Source organism: Sciurus carolinensis, chromosome 6, assembly GCF_902686445.1.
Source record: "Sciurus carolinensis chromosome 6, mSciCar1.2, whole genome shotgun sequence".
Classification (NCBI taxonomy): Eukaryota; Metazoa; Chordata; class Mammalia; order Rodentia; family Sciuridae; genus Sciurus; species Sciurus carolinensis.
The window spans coordinates 104,584,464-104,602,651 of NC_062218.1; positions in this window are offsets into that span (position 1 = coordinate 104,584,464).

Here is an 18,188-nt window from a genome sequence, read left to right on the forward strand (position 1 = left end):
CTTTCTTGGCCTTAGTGCCTTATTTTTCCTTCTCAGAAATAGCATGTTTTCTATATTCCTTTCAAAGGGAGTCTATGCTTACATATATGAGCTTATATGTTATGATTTTTTTTTAAGTTGCAAATGTTACTCCAATATTCCACCATTCTTCATCTTTTTAAAAATTTTTCTCCCATTTAATGCTCAACTACTGGCTACATTTCTACACAAGTAGAGTTGCTTCATTCTGTTTAACTTGCAGAGTATCCATTGTATGCAAGGGTTGTAAATGACATTCCAATACTCTCCTGATGGATATTTAGGTTGTTTCTGATTCTTAACTACTAATAGCATTATTGTGCCATATTCTTGAGCATGTCTTTGTGTACCTACATATTAGTCAGTTTTCCATTATGGGAACAAAATATCTGAGGTAACTGACTTAAAAAGAGGACAGATTAATTATGACTCAATTTTGGAAGTGTAAGTCCGTGGTTAGTTGACTTCATTGTTTTTGGGCCTGTGGCGAAGACGTACATCAGAGCAGGAGTACATGTCAGAGGAAGCCTATTTACCTCAAGGCCAGGAGGCAAAGGATGAGAGGAAGAGGCCGGTGTCCGCGAGTACCTTTGTGGGCAGGGATCTAAGACTGTCTACCAGGCCCCACCTCTTACAGGTTCCATCACCACCTAGGAGGGGGTCACAGGCTGGGGACAAAGCTTTTAACACAAGGGCCTTTAGGGGACATTCTAAACCCAAGCTATAGCACAGAATATATTAATAAAAGTGAAATTTATGGATCTAAGAGAATGTGTTAGGTTTTGATAGGATCAAGTGATATGTTGGAATTACATTCCTTCCAAGTCTGTAACCATGATCCCTGTTTGCACTGGGCTTATCTTTCAAGTAAGATAATAAGGGATATGAACATAATTTTCAGAAGAGAAAAATGTGAATAAAGACTTAGACCCAAGAATAAGAGCAACATGTTTGGAGATTACAAAGTAATAAGCCATTTTAATAACCATGAATTACCAAATTCTTGCCAGGCTCGTTTTTTTTGGGGTGAGGTGGGGAGGTGAGACCAGGGGTTGAATCCATGGATACTCAACCACGGAACCACATCCCCAACCCTTTTAAAAATATTTTATTTAGAGACAGAGTCTGAGTTGCTTAGGGCCTCACTGAGTTGCTGAGGCTGGCTTTGACCTTGCAATCCTCCTGCCTCAGCCTCCTGAGCCACTGGGATTTCAGGTGTGTGCCGCCATGCCTGGCTCTGAGTTCTTTATGTACTATTTCATCGACTCTAGATGGCAGGTTGCATTATTTTTGCCATTTGACAGTTGAGAACAGTGAGTCTTAGCTGAAGTAATTTCTTCAAGGTCACATAACCAGTAAAGTGCCAGAAACTAGGACTATGCAACCTCAAAGCCCAAACTCTTAGACATGAGATTTTATTTTTTGAAGTGTGTGTGCATAGGCAAATTAGGAGAATATAAAGTAATTTCTAGAATTCAACCAAATATTGAGACCTTATTTAGTTTAAGGGAACTTTAAGGTCATCTTTTTTGCATGTTCCACCCTACACAGGTGCTGCAGTCTTCTGAGGTCTGCTTGATGCTTCTAGTGATTTTAGCTTGAAACAGAAGTAAAGGTTCCCTGTGTTTAAAGGCTTTCATGGAATATTCCAATTATGGAATATTCCAACCTGTATCTGTTTACTCACAAAACCCAGAAGTACCTCTTAACAGTGACCTCTCCTCTTTTGTTCCCTCACCAAATCTGACTGGCATCTCTGATGGGCTATCTGCAGGCTACTGCCTTAGAACAGTTTTATCTGTGGCTGGACACCATGATGAATGAGAAAATTCTTTCATATATTAAGTTGACAGTTTACTTCAACTAGTTTAACAGTTCTGACTCTTTAAGTCATAAAAAATAAGGTTAGATCCGTATTGAATTTTCTCTTTCTGGTAGGCAGAGGGGAGGTAGAATGTAATTCAGAATAAAAAAGGGATTAACATAGGCTTTTGGCTCAGCAGTTTGTTGAATTCCAATTTTTTCTTTGATATGTGAATCTCTGGCATGAACACAGCCTTTGATCATTCTTCCTTTTTCTGTGGTCCTGAAGTTTGATTTTTACCTAGACTGGAGACCCTATGTTTCTTATTGAATAAAACCTGATATTTGTTTCCTGTAGGAGGTGAAACACTACTTTCGGAATTTTCTTTGAGAAGTAGGGCAATGCATTCCATGGAATGGATGCTGTGGTGAGAGTAGAAGGCTCGTAGGATACAATATGGATCAACTCTATAGCTTCAGGGAACCTGAACCAGTCAGGTGCAAAGATAGCATTGAGTGTGGGCCTAACCTGGGCCAGAACCCTTGAGGGCTCCCTTGGGCAGTAGCTCTGATAGGATTTTGCTTATTCTGTTGTCAATTTCAAATATCATATCCTCTCCATGGCTATTGATCTTGGCAGGAAAACACAAGATGGGGTCAGTGTTGGGAGGTACTCCAAGGATCTGTGAGAGAATTGGGAGATATGGATTGGGGCATTTCATGGCTGACTAAGTCTTGTAACCACATAGAAATCTTACTACTTTGGCAAGCTAATAGAAAACAAATCTGGATTTCAGAATGGCTTGGGAATCAGGCATTTTATTTTTTCCAGGTAGCTTTGACCAAGAATTTTGCAAAATTGAAGTCTGTCCCATCTCACAGAATGATCAAGGCTCTAAATTCAGATTTGAGTTATACTCTGGTTGTGCCCTTGACAATAAACTTATTTTCTAAGCCTCAGTTTTACTCCTTTTTAAAAGAAAGTTTATTTTTCTAAAAATTTTTTTCCCAGGGCTAGGAATTGGACCCAGGCCTTGTGCATGCTAGGCAAACACTGCCTTTGAGTTATAACCCCAGTCCTTATTCCTTTTTTTTTTTTTTTAAGTTGGGATAATATCATCTATAACATAGGTTTGTAGCAACACTGAGTCTGATGGGATCTGACCTATAATTGATGTTTATTGAGCACTTACTAGTGAGATGTGGTCCAATATAACTCTTTGCTGAACAGCACATGGTACGTTTGCAGAGAATTCATTTTACAAAAATACTTGAAAATGTTAATTGCTTTAATATACTTTTCATAGGCAGTATATAGGTAAAGTCAATAAAAATTACTTTAGATTTCTGTAAATTCTGGGGTGATGGGTTTAGAATGAGATTTCAGTGTTGATTGACCAGCATAAATCTACCCCACTCCTCAAGGCACTCAATATTCCTGAATTCATCTTTGCTCACTGCTTAGGTAGCAGGGAACCTACCTGGTGCTGGTTATAGAGGCCTAAATTCAGAATCTGCCTACCTATAAGAGCCAGAAAGATGGATGACTTTACTCATCTGAAACTGTTATTAGAAAATAAGTACACTAACCTATCAAGAGACTGAGAGGGAAAGGAGAGGGGTGTTCCCTGGGGAGAGGGAGGACAGGACTTAAGAGGGTGAGTCATGATGAATTGATCAGCACCTGTAAACAGAGGTGTGAGCCTGGGGCTTTTCTGGCTACTGGAAATCCAGCCCAGATGTCCATGGCTCATTCAATGGCTGTTCAATTTAAGTATATGCCATTTGTACATTTGATAGGATTTTGAGACATTTTATAGCCTTTGCCTGCTACTGTTTGGAGACATAATATCAGAAATAATATAAGATCCACCTTCTTTCTTGTTTCATTTTTGAGAAGTTTCCTGCAAAAATAGCTCTCTGAAATCCAGGGTTCCTCGAATTATCTGTGATAAAATATAGTAAAAGTGAATTATAACAAAATGAGCCCTCATTTTTTATTTTTAGAGTCCACAGACATAGAAGTACTCTGTTAAAGAACCATAAAGTTTCCCAAATGCACACTTTAAATTTCTGACCTTAATTCCTCATGTTCTGGTAACAAATGACTCATAGGCTATAGTTCATGTAGCAACTGCGCATCCCCTCCCTTTAGATCTCAGCTTTGCATCTGCCACAAGAAACCAGACAAAACTGAACGGGGATCTTCTAACCTCCAAATGTGGGTCAGGATCTATGTAAAGGTCTTTCAGAAAACTCTGGCCAGTTGGTGTGAGCAAAAAGGAAAATGGCAGCCAGGGTGTGTGCTTGTGGGACGGGAGGTGCCATTGTGGGGTGAGCTGAGCAAACGACCCAAGCCGTTGTCCTCAGAGGGAAGTTTTCAGTGCTGCTAATTTTTATGTCTCCTGAAAATTGTCATGAAAAGTTTTGGGACCTGGTCCAGGGATGTGACAGATAACTGAGTGTGTGAGAGCATGGAGGGGCAAAATCATGAGCTGGTTTCCCAATTCTTCCAGTGTCCAGGTTTCCCACTGTGTTGACACCTGGTGCCAGCCACTCCTATTTCTATACCCAGATAACTTTTGATCATGTAACTCCCAAGATTTTTGGCATAAACTCTCAAAATTGTGTGCTTCCCATACAAATGCTTTGTAGATTGTCTGTTTCAGGGAACTGAAATGTCCACTTGGGGTTTGGTCAGACAAAAGACCAGCTCTTTCCAGGTTGTTGATGACAACTTTAAGAACCATTTGGTATCTAGGGGAGGTGCCTAGAATAAATCCTAAGTGAATTTGCCAGTGCTTTTCCTTACCTTACCTGAGAAAAAGGTATAAGAATATAGGCCTGGGTTTATAGTCAATATTCGTTCCCAACTCCCTGCCTTAAAATAGGCTTACTTAGCAGAAAGATACTGCTAAAAATTAGAATTGGTCACACAAAGCCTTTGGTTTAAGAGATATAGACCAATTTGAATCTGTTTTTAAAATTCAAGAAGTTCCTTTGATATCATCATTCTGTGGATGAGAAGTGAGACATCGCAGAGGAGTAAATAATTGTGGACTTTGGAGGGAAGTAGTTAGGTTTGAATCTGCTCTGTGTCCTTAGGCAAACCATTTGATTTCTCTGAATAGTAATTTCTTCATCTTTGAAATGAGAATAATAGCTGCTTCTTTGGGTAATTCATTCAACAACTATTTTGAGAGTCTGTTACAGGGTTAACACTGAAGATACAGTTGTGAATGAGAAAGACCTTATAAGACCTTAAGACATTGTAGGAGTTTGTTTGCAAAAAAAAAAAAAAAAACCTAGCAAGTAAGTGCTCAAAAGATAACTATGAATAATAACAATGAAAGTAATAAATTGAAACCCTAGGATCCAGCATGGAATGTGACCAAGCACGCTTTAAAGTCCATATTCAAATCTTTCAGCAATCCCAATTCTAATTCAGCTAATGTCTGAATTTATTATCAAGGTTCCTAATCCTTTGAAGTCAACAGAGTCCACGTGCTATTAGGATTTGTGTTAGGGATTCAACTATGTATTTCCCTAGCTTTCCTATCTGTTTATTACATGTAATTAAATGTGTCATTTACTTTAAGAGGTTTTCAAATCAAGAATCTCAAAATGAGTAGGGAAGAAAAAGTTTCTGTCAGAACATAATAGGACCAAATTCACCTATTTGCTTTTTTTGTCCTTTGGTATTTATGGAATATCTTTTGGGTGTTTGGCACTGAGGACATGGTAAAACAGGAGTTTCGTTTTGTTTTGTTTTTTCAGTAGGGAGACAGATATGTAAGTTTATAATTCAGTATTACAGGGTCAGGCACTATAATACAGAATGTGATAGAATTCTGAGGTGGCCCCCAAGGTTCCTGACCCCTCCATACCAGATAATTCCCTTCTCTGGAGGTGGGTGGGTCTGATAACTATGGTTATCACTCTTGTGACAGGGGGCTAATCATTTGACTTTGAGTTAATTAAAAAAAAATTCCTGAATGGACATGAACTAATTAGGAGAATCCTTAATATGAACTGGCCCTTCCTGAAGTCAGAAGAGAGTCAAAGTATCGCTACTGAGTTTGTAGTAATTTGTTTGTAGAAAACAAACAGAGGCACATATGAATTGGGATGACGGGAACTTTCTTACTCCTGTAAGCAATCTCTGCTGGGTTACATGGAACTGAATCAATCTGAACCTTCTGGGTGCCAGTGATTGTGAAATTTGTTAAGTGTGAACTGTTGTTAGATTCATGTCTGTGGAGAGGAGATGAATCATCTGAAGATTATTTTATGGATTGCATATTTCCATTCCGTTAATACTTGTTGAACACAGTTTATGTGCCATATATTGTTGGAGCAGGAGAAAAGGGGAAAGTTCAGAGAGGTATAATGCAGACTTTGTCCTCAAGGAGATTTCTCTTTATTCCAATGTTAGCTGATTCCACTATAATATCCAAATGGAGAGCTAAGGAATTTACTAGGAGGGTCTCAAAGGAGAGAAATGATTAATTCATTGAGTGCAGGAAAACCTTCAGTCGTAGCATTTAAGCTAGGACTTGAAGGCTGTTCCCATTGCTGCTGGTTGCCTTTCTAAAAGCCATTCCTTCTTCTTCATTTATGGGAAGAACCTTGATTTTTTTTTTTTTTTTTTTTTTTTTTTTAAATCTGTGCTTCTCCAGGGTGATTCACAAATTGATCCTAAATAGTAATCACCGGTTCTTACACATACAGTTCACAGAAATGAACACCCCATGGCTCTGCCTATTGTCCCTACCTTTGCAACTATACAGGCTGTTGGATGTTGGTGAAATAGCATGTAGGCCTCACGAAACCTGAACTAGTTACTATCTGGCCTTTGTCAGGGCAGAAGAGTTTCAGTTTGGAATCCTACTCGTCAATATTTGCTTTTGTTTCCTGTGCTTTGGGGATCCTAAATGATCCCAGAAGATCATTGCCCATAACAATGTCTTGAAGTAATTCCCCTTTATTTTCTTCCAGTAGTTGTTTCAGGCCTTCCATTTAGGTCTTTAACCCATCTTGATTCGATTTTTATAGAGGGTCAGAGATGGTGGTCTAGTTCAGCTTCTGCATGTGGGTATCCAGATTGTCCAGCACCATTTGTTGGACAGGAGTTCATTCCTTCTCCAAAGCATGTTTTTAGCACCTTCGTAAAAAAATTAGGCTATTGACATGTAGGTTTATTTATGGGCTTGTTATTTTGTTCCTTTGGACTATATGTCTGTTTTTAATGTCAGCACAGGCTGTTTTGGTTATCATGGCTCTGTAGTATGATTTGAAATCAGGTATTGTGATACCTCTAGCATTGTTCCTTATATTCAGAGTTGGTTTGTTTTTTGGAGTCTTTTTTGCTTCCATATGAATTTTAGGATTCATTTTAATTTTTAAATCTTTTTAGCTATATATGACAGTAGTGTATTTTAACATATTATACATACATGGAGTATAACTTATTCTAATTAGAATCCCTTTCTTGTGGTTGTACATGATGTGGAGTTACACTGGTTGTGTATTCACATATAAACATAGGAAAGTTATGTCCAATTTATTCTACGTCATTCCTATTCTCATCCACCCTCCTTTCCCTTTATTTTCTTTTGTCTAATTTACTGAACTTCTATCCCTATCCCCTTGCTGTGTGTTAGCATCCACATATGAGACAGAACATTTGATCTTTGGTTTTTTGGGATTGGCTCATTTCACTTAGAATGATAGTCTCCAGATCCTTCCAATTACTGGAAAAATCATAAACTTATTCTTATGGTTGAGTAATATTTCATTGTGTATATATACCACATTTTCTTTATCCATTCATCTATTGAAGGGCACCTAGGTTGGTTCCATAGCTTAGCTATTGTGAATTGAGGTGCTATAAACATTGATGTGGCTATGTCACTGTAGTATGCTGATTTTAAATTCTTTGGGTATAAACTGAGGGGTGGGATAGCTGGGTCAAATGGTAGGTCCATTCCACGTTTTCTGAGGAATCTCCATATTGTTTTCCAGAGTGGTTGCACCAATTTGAAGTCCTACCTGCAATGTATGAGTGTAACTTTTCCCTCACATTAGGATTTTTTTTTCTTAGTTCTGTGAAGAATGTCATTGGTATTTTGGTGGGGAGGGCACTGAATCTGTAGATCATTTTGGTGATATGGAATTTTTGACAATATTAATTCTTGCAGTCCATGAACTTAGTTTTTCCATCTTCACTTTATTTCAATAGTGTTTCATAATTTTCTTTACAGAAGTCTTTCATTTCCTTTGTTAAGTTTATTTCTAGGTATTTCATTTTTATAGCTATTGTGAATGAGCTTGACGTCATAATTTCTTTCTCGGCAAATTTATTATGGTGCAAAGAAAAGATTTTGCTACTTAACTGAATTCAGTTATCAGTTCTAGTAGTATTTTGGTGGAGTCTTTAAGTTTTTCTGTAGATAGAATCATATCCTTAGACAGGTATCATTGGACTTTCTCCCTTCCTATTTGTATGCCTTTTCTTTCTTTCTCTTTAATTGCTCTGTTTAAATTTCTACTGAATAAAAGTATTAATGTACTTGTCTTGTTTCTGATTTTAGAGGAAATGCTTTCAGCTTTTCCCCGTTCAGTATGATGTAGCCTTTTATTATGTTGGGGTAGGATCCGTCTGTATCTAATTCGTTCAGGACTTTTATCAGGAAAGGACATTGACTTTTATTGAATACCTTTTCTGCATACATTAAGATGATTGTATGATTATTATCCTTTATTCTATTAGTGCAATAAATTATATTTATCAATTTGTGTATGTTGAATCATCCTTATATCCCTGGGATGAGGCCAACTTAATCCTACTGAGTGATTTTTTAAAAAAAATTTTTTGATGTGCTGTTGCAATTTGATTTGCTGGTATTATGTTGAGAAATTTTGTACCAATGTTCATCAATAACATTAGTCTTTAATCTTTTTTGTTTTGTCCTTATCTGGTTTTGATTACAGGATAATGCTGAACTTACAGAAGGAATTTGGAAGGGTTTCCTCACTTCCAATTCTTTATTATGTTTTGAGAAGAATTAGCATTAGTTTTTCTATAAATGTTTGGTAAAATCCAGCAGTGAAACCATCTGGGTTTTTCTTGGTTAGAATTTTTATTACTTTTTGACTCTAAGTACTTGTTATTGGTCTATGAAGGGTTTTTATGGCCTTGTCATGCAATTTTGGCAGTTCAGATGTGTCCAGAAATTTGTTACCTTCTATTAGGCATTTTTTTTTTTTTTTTTTTTTTTTTTTAGGTTCATGAAATATTTTATTTTCTGTTACATTTATTACTATACATTGAGAAATAAGTGATCTTTGTCAAAGTGTTTCTTTTGTAGCTACAAAAGATAATAAAATTTAGTGTCCTTAATGTATTCACATTAAAACTGGATTTATACAATTAAGTCACTTCAATTTGAATTCAATGTAAAACAGAAAATAGCATATTATACACATAAACTTTTTTGTTTTTCTTGCATATCATTCTATATAAATTACATATATAGTAGCCAGAATTAAAATACATTTTCATTTAATATAAGGCAACTCTGTACATTCTCAGATTACAGTATAACTTAGCACATTTAAACATTAAACATCTCTAGTCTCTTAAAATATACAAGATGACATGTAGTTTCTGCAAGTTACAAACTCCATATATCAAACAATAAAGTTGTTTACTTTTATCATATTAGTACACATCTCTTTCAGAAATAAATGAATTTATGTTACTAACTTCTGAGTGTTACTAATGTTAAAACTTACATAAATAATATTGATATGCATAGAAAATGTCTTGAATTCAAAAGCATATTTGCATATTACTTTAAGTTATTGGCTTTGCAGTTAAATGAGATAATGACATTACAAACTAGAAACTTGTCCATTTGAACATTTGGAAAATATTGTCATTCATTTTTATGAAGAGTACATTAAGATTTTCTTGGTGAGATTGTACTTTTCATGAAATTTCATATGTTCAAAGTGTAAAATGTTTTTCATTTGCTTAGAATTGAGTATGATAAATAAATGAAGTTATAAATTGTGTTTATATGGCAGAAGGAAGACATTCCCATAGTTTTTGATTCAGGATCAACGATTAGTCCTAAATATCTGACTGACACACATTTGAATTATCTTCTAGGAAACATGGTGAGACTCCATTTCTATTTCCGGTATCATTCTCCACTGCAGGTAGTCTCTTCAAAGATTTTTAGACCTCATTTTCTCCTTTCAGCATCTGAAAAATCCAGTATAGATTTTCTGTATTTCTAGAACATTTCTTGTTCCATTTGGGCTTTTAAGCTGAGGGTTAACCGCTTCCCCGGCAAGACGGTGCCATTTCATCTCCTCCTCAGCCTCCTCAGTGCTCCTTCCACTCATTTCTTCAAAGATGGCTTTATCAGATCTGGTGGTTATAACAGGCCAGACTGTCTCTCAGTCATCAACATACAGGATGTGGAGTTGTGTCCTGTTGAAGGCAAAACCAGGGATGGGTGGTACTTGGTCAGCCCTAAGCACTCCACACGAGCAATGTAAGGAGTTCTGGAGGCTGGGAAGTCCAAGATGAAGGCACCAACTGGTTGGGTGTGGTAGGTCTGCTCTCTGCTTCAAAGATGACACCTTATTGCTGTAGTCTCCAGAGGGGATTGCATGGTATCTTCACATGATAGGAGAGTCCCTCGAATGCTTTCTTGAGAGTTGCAGAGAAGTGCTGGATCTTCCTGGACTTTTGTTGTCTTCTCTCTATTAGGCATTCTAATTTGTTAGCATATAGTTTCATAACAATCCCTAATGAATCTTTATATTTCTGTGGTATTGGTTGTAATGTCTCCTTTTTCATTTCTGATTTTATTTTGGTCTTTTCTCCCTCTCCTAACTAAAAGTTTATTGATTTTTGTTTAGTTTTTTAAAAAATCCAACTCTTCATTTCATTGATCTTTTATGTTTTCTTGTCTCATTTATTTCTTTTCTGATCTTTTTCTTTTCTTCTAATTTTGGGTTGGATTTGTTCTTTTATAAATCCTTGAGATATACCTTTAGGCTGTTTATTTGGTCCGTTTTTTTTTTTTTTTATGTAGGTACTTCCTGTTATAAATGTACCTTTTGGTGCTATTTTGATATATTCCAGATGTTCTGGTATGTTGTGTTTCCATTTTCACATGTTTTGAGAAATTTTTAAATAGATCTTTTAATTTATTTGATGCATTATTTGTTCAAAAGTATTGTAGCTGCATGTATTTCTATATTTTCTATTGCTTTCAACTTCTAGTTTCATTCCATTGTGATCAGAAAAGACATAGGATAGAATATCAGTTTTTTTTTTTTTTTTTTGGTACCAGGGATTGAACTCAGGGGCACTCGACCACTGAGCAACATCCCCAGTCCTATTTTTGTGTTTTATTTAGAGACAGGGTCTCACTGAGTTGCTTAGTGCCTCACTTTTGCTGAGGCTGGCTTTGAACTTACTATCCTCCTGCCTCAGCCTCCAGAGCCACTGGGATTACAGGCATGTGCCACCATGCCTGGGCTCAGTTTTTTTTTTTTTTTTTTAAATGTGTTAAGACTTGCAGTCCAACATATGGTGTGTTCCAGAGAAAGTTCCATGCATTGATGGAAAGAATGTATATTTTATAGCTGTTGGATGGCATGTTCTGTAAATGTATATTTGATCGATAATATAGTTTAAATCTGATGTTTCTTTGCTGAGTTTTTTTTTTTTTTTTTGGTCTGGATAGAAGTTGGGCATTGAAGTCCCCTACTATTATGTATTGGAGCCTATCTTTCTGTTTAGGTTTAGTACTGTTGTTTAAAATGATGCATTAACACTAGGCATGTATGAATTTATAATCATTACATACTGTTCAACTGATTCCTTGATCATTATATAGTGACCATTTTTGTCTCTTCATACAGCTCTTGTCCAGTGTCAATTTTGACAGATGTGAGCAGAGCTGCTCCTACTTATTTTAGGATACCATTTGCTTGGCTTATTATTTTCCATTTTTTCCCTTCCAGTTTGTGTATGTCTTTACTAGTGAGCTGAATTTCTTCTAGGCAGCATATTTTGATTTTTTTTTTAAATCCAATCAGTCAGTCTATATTTTTTAGTTGGTGAACTTAGTCTGTTTACATCCAAAATTATTATTAAGTAAGGACTTCTATTTTCATGTTGATTTTATTCTGATTATTTTTTTTCCTCCTCTCCTGTTCATCTTTGTGGTTTGATGTTTTTGTATTAATGATTTGTTCTTTTCTGTTTCTCTTTTATGTGTCTGCTGTTCAGTGGGATCTATACTTTGAGGATTTTTTTTCACTTTTATATACAGGATATCCTTAATCTTTAATAAGTCTGGTCTGGTGCTCATTAATTGCATCAGTTTTTGCTTGTCTTGGAAGGACTTAATTTCTCCTTCATTTCCTCATAGCCTTTGCTGGTTTTAGTCTTATTGGTTGGCAGTTATTTTGTTTCAGGACTTGGAATGTGTCATTCCATTTCCTCCTGACCTGTAGGATTTCTGCTGAGAAATCTCAGTCTAAGGGGGATATCTTTAAATGTAACTTGGTGCTTTTCTCTTGCAGATTTTAGAATTTTTTCTTTGTCTTATACTTTTGACAGCTTGACTATAACATGCTGTGTTGATGATCTTTTCTGGTCATGACTATTTGGGATTCTATAAGCCTCATTCATGTACATGGATGTCTATGGCTTTCCAAAGGTTAGGAGAGTTTTCTGCTCTCATTTTATTGAACATATTTTCTATGACATTAACTTTTTTCTTCTTACCTTTGGGTATTCTAAAAATGCAAATATTTATTTAATGATATCCCAAAGATTTTTGGATGCTGTGTTCAACATTCAAAATATTTTGTCTCACCGGTATATTTCAAATGGTCTGTCTTCAAATTCAAATCTTTTTTTTTTTTTTTTTTTTTTTTTTTTAACCGTTCCAGTCTGTTGCTGAGGCTTTCAAATTTTGTGCGTGTGTGTGTGAGAGTGTGTGTGTGTGCGTGTGTGTGTGTATGTGTGTATGTGTTTTATTTCACTTGTTGAGCCCTTTATTTCCAAGATTTCTGTTTGGTTGTTTTTCAGAATCTCTTTGCTGAGTTTCTCATTCATATATTGCATTTCCTTCCTGATCTCATGTGACTATTTGTGTTTTCTTAGATCTCCTTGAGTTTTTTTTTTCTTGTGTGTGTATGTTTAATTGTAGATGGACACAATATCTTTATTTTTTATATGTGGTGCTGAGGATCAAACCCGGTGCCTCACACATGCTAGGCAAGCACTTTACCACTGAGCTACAACCCCAACCCTATCTCATTGAGTTTTAAAATAGTCATTTGTAAAAATTTTTTATCAGTCATTTTATCCTTGTCAATTTCTTTGGGATATTTTGCTAGAGAATTATGCTCTTTTAAGGTAACATCTTGCCTTTTTTTTCATATTTCTTTTATTCTACATTGATTTTTGCATTTGGTGGGTCTCTACCACTTTTATGGACTGGTCATCTTAGTAAGCAACTTTTTCCAGAAGATGTGTCTTGGGGTGCCAGTTCATTATACAATGTTGACTTTATTCCCAGCTGGGCAGTATAGTATAAAGGTTTTAAAATTTTCTTGACTGTGATCATTGACTTTGGGCAGAGTGTTTACTGTGGCAAAGATGGAGAGGCCCATTTTTTTCTGTGGCTCATGTGTGAGTGGAAACATTCTAATAGTTCTGAGTGGTGGCTGTGTGGTTGTGATGCAGACAGCAGTATGGGGGGAGCTCACTGTGTGTCTCCTACAATGGGAGTGGTGGCCCCTATTGGCTAATGGTGGTTTCCTCAGGCACTGTTGATACTAGCTCTGCTACTAACAAGGGCCTCTGATTGTGGCAACTCAGCAGTAGTGAGGGACCTGATGGGGTTGTTCCCTGACCCGTGGTGTGGGCTCAGATGCCACACAGAGAGAGGTGGTTGCAGGAATTTCAGCACCTTTTATGTTGCCCATCCCAAAGTTCATTGTCAGAAAAGGTGTGAGGTGGGTTGGAGGTAGAAATCATGTAGGTGAGTGGCAGCAGGAACCATAGTTTTCTTCTTGGTGGTGGAAGTGCACATCTGAGAAGGGACTTCAGTGGATCATGATAACAATTTCATGATGCACAATTTCAGCACTTTGGTGTGTCAGGTACTCCTTTAGGAACTTCACATTTACTATTGTGTTTAATCCTCATAACAAGTGTATGAGGTAGGTGGTATTATCATTTTTGCTTACAGATGAGGAAGACAAGATAGAGTAAGTAATTGTTCAGGACTGTGCACATGATGGAGCCAGGATTCAACATGCTCTATATCAGGGTTTGGAAAACTATAACTTGTGTGACAAGTCCTCCACCCCCATTTTTGTTTAAAAAAAGTTGCTTTGGAACACATTCGTGTGTTTATGTGTAGATTAGCAATAGATAATTTTCACACTACAGTGGACACAGTTTAGCAATTACAGTACAGACTGTAGCTTGCACAACCTAAAATATTTACTGCCAAGTCCTTTATATGAAGAATTCGCTGGCTTGTGTTCTAAACCATGATTCTACATTGGACTTTACCATGCTTAGGCTTCACATGGTGGCAAGATAATGGCAAGATGGTGGCAGCTATTCTTGTTCCTGATCCTTTTTTGTTCATATTCATTAAGAAACTGCATAAGTAATTCTTGGCTTGTTTCAACTGAGTTCTAGAATGGAGATTGGCTTGCCCTGATAGGCTTGATTTAGGTCATCTCTGAACTGCCTAGGTTTCCTCCTCTAGTCCTGGAGCTAGGAATGTTAGGTCAGTTTTATCCAAGATACAAGGCTTGGGGTTAGGAAAGAGTGGTTCACCCAAGAAAACAGTCCAGGGAATTTCCTGTAAGGAAGATGGCAGACTCTGGGTAGTGAAAATAAATGGTGGCTGTATTAATAATGCCATGGTTAGTGCATTTTCCTATTTAATGAGATAAATGGAACTATTTGATGTAAATGAAAATGTTAGATGAAAATATTTTAGTAATGTGCCTAGAGGGTATCTGTGAAATTGATGTCTTCACTCTCACCTCTCATTAGAGGCAGTGGTTGTCCTTTCTTGAGACTGTCATTGAAGGTGGGAGAATGAGGAAGAGTTTTGAAAGAAAAGGAGAGAGGGTGAAAGTGTACCCAGTTCCTAGGTTGAACTGGTTCTCCTTGAGCTATTGCTTCTGCATTCTCTGCAACTTTTCTTTATCCTCTTAGGAATTTTGTGCTTCCTTGCCTTGTCTCTCTGCAGATACAGAGCTAAAAATAGTTTCTTGATGACTTGATCATCATTAAAAGCATATTGTCCTAGGTCATGGTACAGTAATGCCCTTCAGGGCTCTTGATGTGCAGTGGGGCTGTTTTCTTCAACACCCTACTTTGTGTTTTTAGGATGTTCAAATTTCTCAGTCTTTAAAAAATATCTTTTAAACTATGAAATATAATATGCATACAAAAATTGTGTTAACAAATGTTGAGCTCAGTGGACCATACACAGGAAACCCTTTCAAAGGTAACTTGGTAATGCATTAGCCTCTCAGAATCCCTCTGAAAGCCTCCTCTGGTCACACTCCCTTCTTTTACCTATAGGTAACCAATGTCCTTAATTCAACAGTAACCTCTTCCTTGCTTTTTTAAAAATAGTTTTAACATGGTAGTATGCATCTCTAAAGACTATACTTTTCCTGTTAGTGAATTCTATGGAATTGTAATTATGTAGCATACATATTTTGTCTGGTTAATCTCATATTTGTGAGATTCATAATGTCCTTTGGAAAGTTGTAGCTCATCTGTTTTTATTGTTAGTATTCCATTTTATGGGAAGAACATGTTGCTGTATTCTATGGATGGTCATTTGTTTTACTATTTAATTTTAACATCAGTAGCACTGTTCTGAATTTGTCTTCTGATGTACACAAGCATGTATTTTGGGGGTATATACTTACAGGTGATCTATAGGGCATAGCCCTGTTTATTTATGTATATTTTTATATGCATATAAAATACATATAGCTATGTATTGTGATATATATCACATATATAAAATATCAATCAATCAATCACTGGGCTATACAATATGAAAATCTCCAAGATCAGGAGACAGTTCCAAAGGGTTTTCCAAAGTGATAGATTTATACTTACCAGCAGTATAGGAGAGTTCCAGTTGTGGGTAACTTTGTTAGTGTCAGTTCTTCTAATTTCATTCATTTTGTTACCATACAATACTATTTGCATTTCCCATTTATTTAGAGAACATTTCTTATGTTCATTGACTGTTTTGGATATATTCTTTTGAGAACTGCCTTTAAGTTGCTTACTCACTTTTCTATCAAGTTCATTTTTTTTAAAAAAATAGCATGATTTGTAGGGACTCTTTATTCTTTCAAAGTGGGAACTCTGTTCCTTCATCTCTGACAGCCTGTTTGTGATGGTCCTCACCCTCTGAGGACCCCTCCTTTGTTTCATTGTGTGGCGTCCCTCCTCTGCCTGCCCCTTAACTTGCTCCTGGGATTCTCTTCTTAGCTAACACTCTTGCCCAACATTCTCAATGTAATTCCCTCTACAAAGGCCACAACCCCCTGATGTACCTGCCCATCATGTCCAGTGACATCTCAGTGATCTTTATCCCCATGCCTCACTCTACCTGGTGGCTCAACTGGCTCCTCAGACTCCTTGGTATGTTCAGAATTGGGTTCTTCATCTTTTCATCTTCAGCCTGCTCCTATTTCTTCATTTTCCATCTCTTTTCAAGGCCATTGCTTAATATCTTAGCTATCAGCCTAGGCATCTCTATCAACTTTTTCTTTGCTTTTATAAAATCAGTCACTAAGTTATATTGATTTTACCTCTTCATTTCTTCCTCCATTCCTAGTTGAGATTTTTATCATGTTTTATCTGGGCCACTTCAACCTTTTCCTAAGTGGCTCCCTGCTTTCAGTTTTGTCCACTTCAAATATACCATCTACACAGTTGCCAGAGTGATCTTAAAAATGCAATTCTGGCGATGTCAATTTTCCCTTCAGATCCTCCAGCAGCACTCCACAGCCTGCTGTGTGACGTCTAAGCTCTCTAAATGGCCCTCTACAATCTGGGCCCTGCTCTCACCAGCACTCAAGCCCGTCTTCACCATGAGCCTTCCCTTTAGCAAATCAAACTGCTCGTGCTACTCAGAAATGCGTGTGCCTCATGTTCATGCCCACCTAGTTGACTCTTGTCATCCTTTAGGATTTAACCACCTTGTTCTCCTCCAGGAGAATGGATGTTTTAACTCCAAATACCTATGCATATGTCTGCTGTTTTGTTTACCATGTTCTATTGAAATGATATCTTTGGAGTAACCTTTCCTATGGGATTACGTTCCTTGAGGACAGGGACTGTGCCTGGTTTATCTCTGCACTTACTCTGTGGCATATGATGATGTATGGAATAATTGTTTGGGAAAGTAATTTGTAAAAAAACAATAATTCATAGCATTTAACCTTCTGGTTAATGATATTTAACATGGTAATCAAATGGAGTTCACCTACCTTTGCAAACCAGTGCCAGTGTGGGGGATCTGTGACTCTTGGCATGAGGTGTTCCTAGTGCCACTTGCATAATTGTCCTTGATGGGTGCCTCTGATGGAAATGCTGAATCTTCCTTGTGGATTTAAAACTAGAATCAAGAACTTTGACTTAAGTTTCAGTAGATCCATTGGTTTTATGCACGTGGAAAATTTTTTTAAAAAGACAGCAACAGTGAAAAATGACAGCCATAACAATGATATAAAACTAATCTTCAAAGTTTAAAAGACCTGGTTTCTATCCTGGTCACAGAATAACCTTCCATGCAACCACAGGAAGTTGGCACCATCTTTCTGGTTGTAAAAATGCCTAAGTAAGTTGAAATGTCTCCAAAAACAAAAATGTGCAATTATTGCTCATCACCTGGTTATGTAATAATGAGCACATAAAAAAGGAGGTCGTTACAAACGTATGTGCAGTCATAAAACCTTACTGTCAACCAAGCCAGCAGGGCTTTAATTTGTAAACGGATCCCCAGTCCTGATGTAAAAGACAATAAAAAAATTTACAACCTTTGTTTTCAGGTTGTGTCCTTAAGCAGCTGGGACCCATCCTTCATTTCTACAGGAAGGATAATGAATTCAATGGTGATTCTCTGAGAGTGTTATAGGGGAGTGTTGAGACTGTGTGTAGCTGTGTACACGTGTGTGCACATGTGGGGTCATGTAAGAAGAATTTGATTCATGCTAGAGAATGAGGAAAAGCTGTAATCAGTGATCTTGCTGGAGCCTTCCCAAAG